The sequence below is a fragment of the Mesitornis unicolor genome, unplaced genomic scaffold, assembly GCF_000695765.1.
Source record: "Mesitornis unicolor isolate BGI_N332 unplaced genomic scaffold, ASM69576v1 scaffold8994, whole genome shotgun sequence".
Taxonomy (NCBI): domain Eukaryota; kingdom Metazoa; phylum Chordata; class Aves; order Mesitornithiformes; family Mesitornithidae; genus Mesitornis; species Mesitornis unicolor.
In genome coordinates, this window is record NW_010178063.1 from 145,061 (window position 1) to 153,848 (window position 8,788).

Genomic DNA, 8,788 nt, shown 5'->3' on the forward strand with positions numbered 1-8,788 from the left:
TTTGCTCTACCGTACAAAATGCCTTTAGGGATCGGAAGCATTCAGTGTGCGGCAGCCCCACTTCACACCAAACACTGTTTACTAGGCTGAGTCCTGTTTGCCACCTACTTACCCTGCATCTTCCTGGAAATTGTGCTTGGGATGCTAAAAACAGCTCCTGAGCAACACACGCCTGCTCGAGCTAATCCCTCCTACCTGCCCAAGTGCCTTACGCAGCAAAATTACGAGGATGCTCAGAGCAGAAACTGCTCCCACTGCAGGCACCAAGGCATAGGATCAACTGCTGTACCACCTGTGAGAAACTACACGGGTTTCTTCTCTGCTTAACAGAGAAAGTGCATCGTGCACCCTCTTGTCCAGCTGCTGCAGGGGAAATCCCGCTCTGATCTAACGATGCTTTGTATCAGATCCATCCCAGTGAGTTTATAAAACTGTGTGAAGCACAAAACCAAATATTTATTCCCTTACGTTTCTCTAGGTAACGATAAAACTATTTTCTAGAGGAACAAAAGTAGAAGCTCTTCCTGCATCTGCCTTTGCACCATCCCAAAGCCATCAGATCATGGATAGGAAGCCAAGGTCTCGTCTTTCCACACTCTCCCTAGAGCCACCCTCCTACAATATTGTTCTGAAGAGCTCATCCTTTGTAACTCAAAACAACTGAAACAAAAGGCCCGTAATTTACCTAGCACACTGCAAGAAAGTATAAGAAAACCCCCACAAGTCAATCAAGCTGATCTAGGCAGCAAAGTGACCCCTGGTATGAACAGCAGCAAGCTCAGAAGCATGGCCATGCTCTTGCTACCAGCCTTATAAAGACCAGGTACAAAAATGCCCGCTGGGAAAACACATCTATAAAAGAGCAGTGCTGCTCTGCAGTAAGTTAGGGGTGAGAAATTACTGAAGTTTAGCAAACTGTTTATAGTATAAGGAAATTGCTAACTTCTTTAGATCTGCTCCTGTTGTCTGCCTTTCCTGAATTAGATAGTGGTATCTTTGGAGCCGCTTCTTTTAGGCTTTTATTTATCTCTGAAAAACCACCTTATGCCTCAGGTGCATACACAAACCTAATTGTACAATTACTTTGTTTTCGAGAGACAAGGGAAAAAAAAACTATTTTACTTCTCCACGACCCTTTTAGGAAGCCAACTGCAACCTGCTGTTTTTCACTGGCAGCGCTTTAAAACAAAGGGCACGGGAGGAAAAAAACGAGCTTTATGTCATGTCCTGTAGGTTAGCAGATGTGAGCTCTGTCAGGCAAGGGAGGGGGGCAAATTCCAGCCTAGATGGTGCTCCTGCAAGAACAGCCAGTCGCTGCTGCCCAGACACTCAATTCGGAGGAGCACAGTGCAGGCGATGCCCCTCGCTGTGGCTAGAGGTGGCACGGGCAGGGGGGAGGCAGGGAAGCGCCCACGCAGGTAGCGAGGCCTGAAAACGCAGAGGATTCATAGATCAAAGTCAGCGCCTTGAATAGGGAGCGAACGCAGCTCCTCAGAGCTATTGCTGCCGAAACAGCGAAGCTGTTCTGTGCCCAGGTTCCATTGCCACCCTATGGAAGAAAGAAACCAGTGCACACATTTTTCTTTCGGCAAATAATGTGTCCCTCGCTTCATGGATTTTCCATTTTTGCTTCTCTCCAAACCTGCCCTTTGCACCGTCAGGAAGGGACGCGGCGCTGCCGGGCCCACGCACGCCTCGTGTGGATGTGCTTTATGAACAGGTACCACAAACTGCCCGTCCTTAGCTGCCTCTGCACCCTCCTCTCTTTCTCCCATTTCCCAGTGCCCAGGAATTGCTGGGGCAGACAGGCAGCGCCTGCTGGAAGGGTAAGGTCAGGATTTTGTGGGATCGCTGCGGTGTGCTAACAGCTGAGCCACCGCTTTGCTTCGCAGGCAGGAAAGGCGTAAGGGGTGCGTGTGGCTCAGACACCGCAGTGGACGTGCAGAGAACATGAGAGGCTGCAGGAACAAGGTCAGGCCTTTTATTTTGGGGGATCCACGTACAACTATTTATACGCCAGGGCAGCTACTTGTTGCTTACATATTCCATAAAGTCACCATGCTAGGTCAGCACCGTGGCTTTGGAAGAAACTTAACTGCAAAGCACTTTTAAGCAGAGACTCGACTGCCTTGCCTTCTCTTGGCCTGTACTGGCAGGTTCAGAACATCATTTGTATGCAGGAATAGCATCTCCCCTGGATAAAGAACAGAAATTTGCAGAGATCAGATGTAAAACCCACAATTTTGGGGTGTGTGACTGCTACCTCCTAGAGCTGCTTAAGTTAGAGGGGTCACTCTGCTCCCAAACCGAGCAGGAATCTGTGGACTCTCCCATATTGGCAATAGGAGGCGAGGGCAGAGTTAGGCACTGGCCAAAGTGCCATCTGAATTTTAGATTGCTCCTGTATATGTGACTACTTAATTTAAACTAACTGCCCGGGCTGAAGGATGCTGGGGAAGGACAGACTTTTGTGGGCTTGAGCCCTATTACAACCACTGCAAGTTTTGGTTCCTGAGCAAAAGGTGTTTTGCTGCAGAGCCAGTGGCACCAGGCTGCTGACACATGACCTGAATGTTGGTGCCGCCTTTCATCTTCTACCCAGGAAGGCCTGGTCTTGGTGGAGATGGCTCTAACAGTGTGGTGTAAGTCTAGAGAGAGCGTGTGTAGAAAATGCAGCATCGGCCTCTATCAGGCATCAGCGGGTCTTGGACCCTGGGAAGCTGAAAAATTTCAGATCCTTTGCTTTGTGTTTGGCCATATTAAACTCACTCTTCTGTTGAAATCAGTCAGGGAAAGGTTGGCTGAATCCTTTCCTTTTCCCTCAGCTTTTCTTCCTCTATTTTTCAGGGACTGTTTCAGGCTTTTTTGTTTCTGTTGTTGGAAAGTAACTCTAAGCATCCTATTTCCAATAGATACAGCATACAATTATTTACAATGGACACAGACAAATTTCCCGAACTAAGCAATTAAACTTACTGCATTTTTCCCCGCTCCGTACAATAAACAGGAAGGCTGTGCGTAAGGCACGCTTTCTGTGGGGTTTATGGCCATTACTTATGCTCCACAGTAGGGGAGAAGCGAGAGGAGAAGTAAGTGTGGGCCTGGTGGGAAGAGTTGGCAAATGCAGAAATATGATGAATGAGCTGGAGAGATTTAATTTCTTACTAAATTCTCTACAAGCTGTGTAACCTTTCTTTAGCTAAACAATTACTCTAAAAGGCAATGATTTTCTGCATTTTCATTGAAAAGTCTTCATAATAACAATGGCCTATGTTCTCCTCCTTGAAGAACTTCTGCCAAAAAACAGTTTTCTTTTTTCCATTCAAAGGAAACTTTCTTTTATTTTTACTTTTTCAATCTCATATTCCCTGCTAACGCGGATTTACAAGGCCCACCACTTACTGCATGGGGCTGGGAAGAAGCTTCCCCTCAGGCCAAATCATTTTGGTCCATCTTCTTTATAGGGATTCTTGCATCTTCCTCCCAAGAGGAGTGCAGCCCCTGTCAGAGACATAAGACCGGCCAAGTGACCATTTAATCTGACAAAAAGTGACAGTTCCTATGTTCAGAAGGGGAGAAGAGGCTGAGGGGACAATCTATCACCCTCTACAGCTCCCTGAAAGGAGAGGATAGCAAGGTGGGGGTCAGTCTTTTCTCCCAAATAACAAGCGATGGGACAAGAGGAAATGGCCTCAAGTTGCACCAGGGGAAGAGTTAGATTGGATATGGAGAAAAATTTCTTCTCTGAAAGGGTTACCAGGCACTGGAATGGGCTGCCCAGTGCAGTGGAAGTCACCATCCCTGGAAGGATTTAAAAGACGGGTAGATGAGGTGCTTAGAGACATGGTTTAGTGGCAGACAGGCTATGGTTGGACCTGATGGTCTTAAAGGTCTTCTCCAACCAAACGATTCTGTGATTCACAGGCACAGAGCACACAGAAAGGGACCCCCACATTTGTTTTTCAGTGGCCAAGCAGCAGTACTTGCTGCTGTTGTGGTGGGTGCAGTCGAGAGGGGGAGCAGGTACTGACTTCAGTGGGGGGGGAATGAGAGTCCTCAGATCTATAAGTTCATCGGCCGTGGTGATTAAATCAGAGCGGGTGCTGATCCGTGCTGAACTGCCAGGTCCTGTCACCAACGGGAGCACTGTAAGGACTGGAGATGCAGCACGGGCACTTTCCTCCTGCGGATTTGCACATGTGTTCAAGGTACAGATGTGCACATGTACACATCAAACAAGTACAAGGCAAGATTATGGTTATGAGCCTCGTCCTGCTTTTACTTGACTTGGCCAATTTCCTGATGCCCCACGCCCACCCCCAGCCCCCATTGCAGATAATGCTGTATTGGATTAGTCTGCCTCACTGCTGCATCAGGTCCCCGATCGATTTATTGACTCTGTCAGAGTGGCTAGTACAGTAATTGTTACAAGAGCAGAATAGAAAGCAAGAATGTGTCCACATAAAATATAAAAATGACGTTTTGTTCGTTCTTTCCTCTTCTGCCCTATAGATCTTTATGTGTTTACACAGTGGAGAGCACTTTACTTAAGTTAATCAGCTCCTTCTACATTATTAATTGCGACAGTTAGGGTGCTACATGGCGGCAAACGTATTATTGAAAACATTGATCTCACACTCCCGGTGTGGACCTGAGTAGGTTTTTGTATTCCTTCCCTCCTTTTGCAACTGCTTTAGAGTACTATCAAACTGCATTTCCCTGACTGACAATGCACCATCGATACCATCGATTTTGAAGAGGGTCAGAGAGATGCGCATGAGAAAGAAAGGGGCGCACAGAGGTTCGGCATATTCTGTTGGAAAGGGGCTGTTGGAAGTTGGTAATCACAGTAATTACGTGCCCGGACTGATGTCTCTATTTTGTAAAGAGCAATAATTTAAGAGCCGAAGTTCCCTAAGTGTTGAAGATTTGCAGAGATGGCATGATTAAGACCTTTCAAAATGCGCGTAGAATGTATACCCTTAAAAAAAAAGACATCCTGACTTTTTACAAGGCTCTAGAAGTGCCGTTGAAAGACATTCATGAAAGTTCAACTTTCGCAGCCGATACCTATATGAGCCCCATAAATTCCATGCCGCCTGACAAACTCCAGTAGGTGCCACATGTGACCTGGATGGAAAAGGTCACCAGCTGAATTTATGGCTTTTGCATTTACTGGAACATTAAGATTTTTGCCAACTGCCATATATACTTTTTAACAATTCTGCAATCAAAGGATTAGGACCACAATGTACAGTGAAGGTCAAAAATTAAAGGCCACAATCCCTACATCCTTCCCAATGGACAGACATTAAGCTACCTCTGTTCGGAGAATCACCTTTGCTTAATGGCCTTCACACGGAGGTCAAGGAATAAATAAACTCTAGAGGTGAACACCTTGTAAAATAGACTGTGTTGCTCTGAAATTAATACTGAATTTCATAAGATGGGACCAAAATATGAGAAGCCACTTCTTAATGGAGAAGGACTCTTGAGTTTGCAGCAGATTTCATGTTCCCAGGACACTGAGCATCACTTCCCGTAGTGCTGGACTCTCCTAGGTAAAATGTCTTGTTTTAGGCATTTGTTTCTATAGCATATTCTTGAGGTAGAACTGGAGAAGTATAATCCTAAACCAGGATAATCTTATAAAAAGAAAACATCGAATATTGCTAAATCAAGAGGCTAAACAGGAACATATATTGTAGGCTTGACTGTGTAGCCTTTAGTTACTTTGGTTATTAATATTCAATTTCAAAAACAGCACCGACACTATAATCATTATATTTTCAGGCATATTCACTTGCATGACCCAACTCTTAAATCATCTCTACAAATACTAGTTATTACACATGAAGAGATGCAGCTAAATACATTTCAGAAGCCAATGAAATGTAATTTTAATTATGAGACATGAGTAACAAAAATCACTGCCAATAAAATGCAGCCACCTTTGAGGTCGAACACAGTAATTTCTGCATTGCTGGGAGCTGCTTTACACAACTTTAGGTATCCTTTTGTGCTTTTGCTTTATCTTTTAAAAAAGGACAGAAGGTATCTCTTTTTTTCAAAGGGGGATAGAGTTAGATATGAAGTTTGCACGTGGGGTTGGGTTTTCTCATCCGTGCATGTGCTAAACAATGAGATTTGAGGTTTTTCTTCTCTTTTCTTTGAAGGACTTTCTTGTAGTCTTTCGGGTTAAAGATTGTGTCTGTGCATCTATGGTACTGGACCCGTCTGTACATTCACTGAAGTCAATGAGAGCAGGAGATGGAAGATTTGTTATTGGCAGGAGTCTGCTTTAGAAATACAGTAATCTTTTTGCTTGATTGTGCTTGTATTTTGCTTATAGATATGTACAGTAGAATAAAGCTAGTCTTTTTCAAATAAGATAAAGGTTAAAATCAATGTTTGCTTTATGGGGAGGGCTTGCAGTGCAATCATGTATCTCTAGAGGTTTTATATTGTGGCCACTGGTATTATCTCTCGGTGACTCCAAAGCAATCCTCCTTGATGTAGAGATGGGTTTAGTTTGGGGGTTTTCCTAATGTACTGCTCTCGTACGCTAAATCTGAAAGTTATAGGCCAGGTGATGATCTGTGTGGTTCATTCCCAGCAAGAGAGGCTCCACAGGCTTTTCATAAACTCGTTGTCCTCCTAAGAGTAGTAACAAGGGCAGGATTTGTCCCTGCAACGGTAACGGCTTTATCTGTCCTGTTGATGTTGCAGGACTGAAAACAGAGTTCAGACCCCTCTCCTGGAGGCTTTTCAGCAATATGAGGAGTAAAAGTAGTAACATTTAGAAAAAAAGAGGGGGGCGGGAAAAGTGGAGGGGAGAGCTGTAATTGTCCGTACAATGGAGCAGCCTACTTATTGAGCACAAAGAGCCACTTCTGTTTTCACAGAAAGGCCTCGCATTCAGTGACTCAGAAAAGCGAAGAGGCACCTTTTGATTTTAAGTTCAAGGTTTACATTAGTAATTTTGTCTGTTTTCCCTGTTAGTATTAATTAAATTGAGATAGTTTAATTAGTATTACTAAATTTGATCATTAGTAGCAATTCATTCTGCCTGCCATACTGCACAAATATGATGAAACAGAAATAACTAAATTGTTTAATTTCATCTTGTTTAATGACTTTACACTCCACCAGGACTTTCATTGGCATCTCACAATATGTGTGAAAATCACTCCATGCTAGGCCAAGACCCAACTCCCTTTAGCCAACCATGTCTAATACGTCCCTCCTCATCCAAAGGCAGATCAGCCAAAGGCTTTTCCCATTTCTCCACTGGAGAGCTGGCTGCGATGGCCTTTCCTCACCCTGGTCACCCACCTCCTGCATCATCCCAACCCGACAGCCCCAGCAGAGCTGTTGGCCACCACGTAGCTGGCCTGGAGCTCTCTGTGGTGTAACAGGAGATGTCTTTTCATCAAATCCCAGTGGCCAAGCATGAGCACAGGCACGGTACATGGCCGTCCGCTTTATTTATAGCAGTTTGTTCGGTTTAGCAAGGTACGAAGGGGCAGGGAAAACACAGACGTAAAAAGTTCTGTTGTTCAGGAGGGGTTTTTTGTTCAACTCAATGCCTTCTTGGCTTTCATTTTTTTAAGGGGAGATTTAGGAAGGAGGGTTCACTCATTAATTGATTCATTATTCCTCCAGCTCATGGTCTACTTTAATTTGAAGGTCAATGTGGCAAAAACTCCAGACTTGCCTCCTTGCCCCTATTCCTGTCCGTGTAAATTTGGGGATCATTTCTGATCTCCTTGCCCAGCAAGCCTAGAGCTTGCCAAAACTCCTACTCCTTTCCCCTTTCCGCGATCCCCAAACCCCAACCTTTCTCTGCCCACTGTTGAAAACGTGCCGTTGTCCCAGGCTTCTTGTCCCAAGCTCCCATGCTGTCCCTCTGTCCATCTGCACCTGTATGCCCTGCCAGCCCCACTGTCCCTGCTGCCCCACAGCCCAATTCCTGGCCTGTGTGTCCTGTACCTCCCCTGGTTTTGCCTTGCTTTTCTCAGGCCGTGTATGCTGACATTGCGTGGCAGAGCCACTCATTTGTCTGCTTCACCCACTGCAGGCAGAGCCCCAGCACTAGAGGCCTTGGGGGGGATTTTGGAGGGAGAATTCACTCTCCCCTCTAGTTCAAGTCATTATTTCCCCTCCCCTCGCCTTCCTCTTGCGCTGTGAACTCTAAAATACTCACAGGGCAGTCAAGAAAAGTGGCTGAAAACTCCCTTTTGTACCCCAAACTCGGCAGAGCAAAGAGCCAGGGCCTCTGCAGCAATTCTGTGACAAGGCCGTCCTGCTGGGACCCCTCAGGCCCCTCACGTACCTCCAGTCACTCCATTGCTCCCCACCAGCATGGGACTGGGAAGGAGGGTCCTGGGGGCAAACCTCCTGAGTGTGTGTGTGTGTCTGTGTGTGTGTGTGTGTGTCTGTGTGTGTGTCTGTGTGTGTGTGTGTGTGTCTGTGTGTGTGTCTGTGTGTGTGTGTGTGTGTCTGTGTGTGTGTCTGTGTGTGTGTGTCTGTGTGTGTGTGTCTGTGTGTGTGTCTGTGTGTGTCTCTGTGTGTGTGTGTGTCTGTGTGTCTGTGTATGTCTGTGTGTGTGCGCGCGCGCCCAGGCTGTCTCGCTGCAAATGGAGCTTGGGAGGCCCAGACTGGGGGTTGATTTTCTTTGGATTACTTTCCCCGATTGTCTAAAGCAATAAAAGTAAAGAAAGTTTGGGGGGGGGAAACGGTGGTTGTGGGGAGATTGTTTTTGCAGCCCTGGTGCAAGCAAAACTCC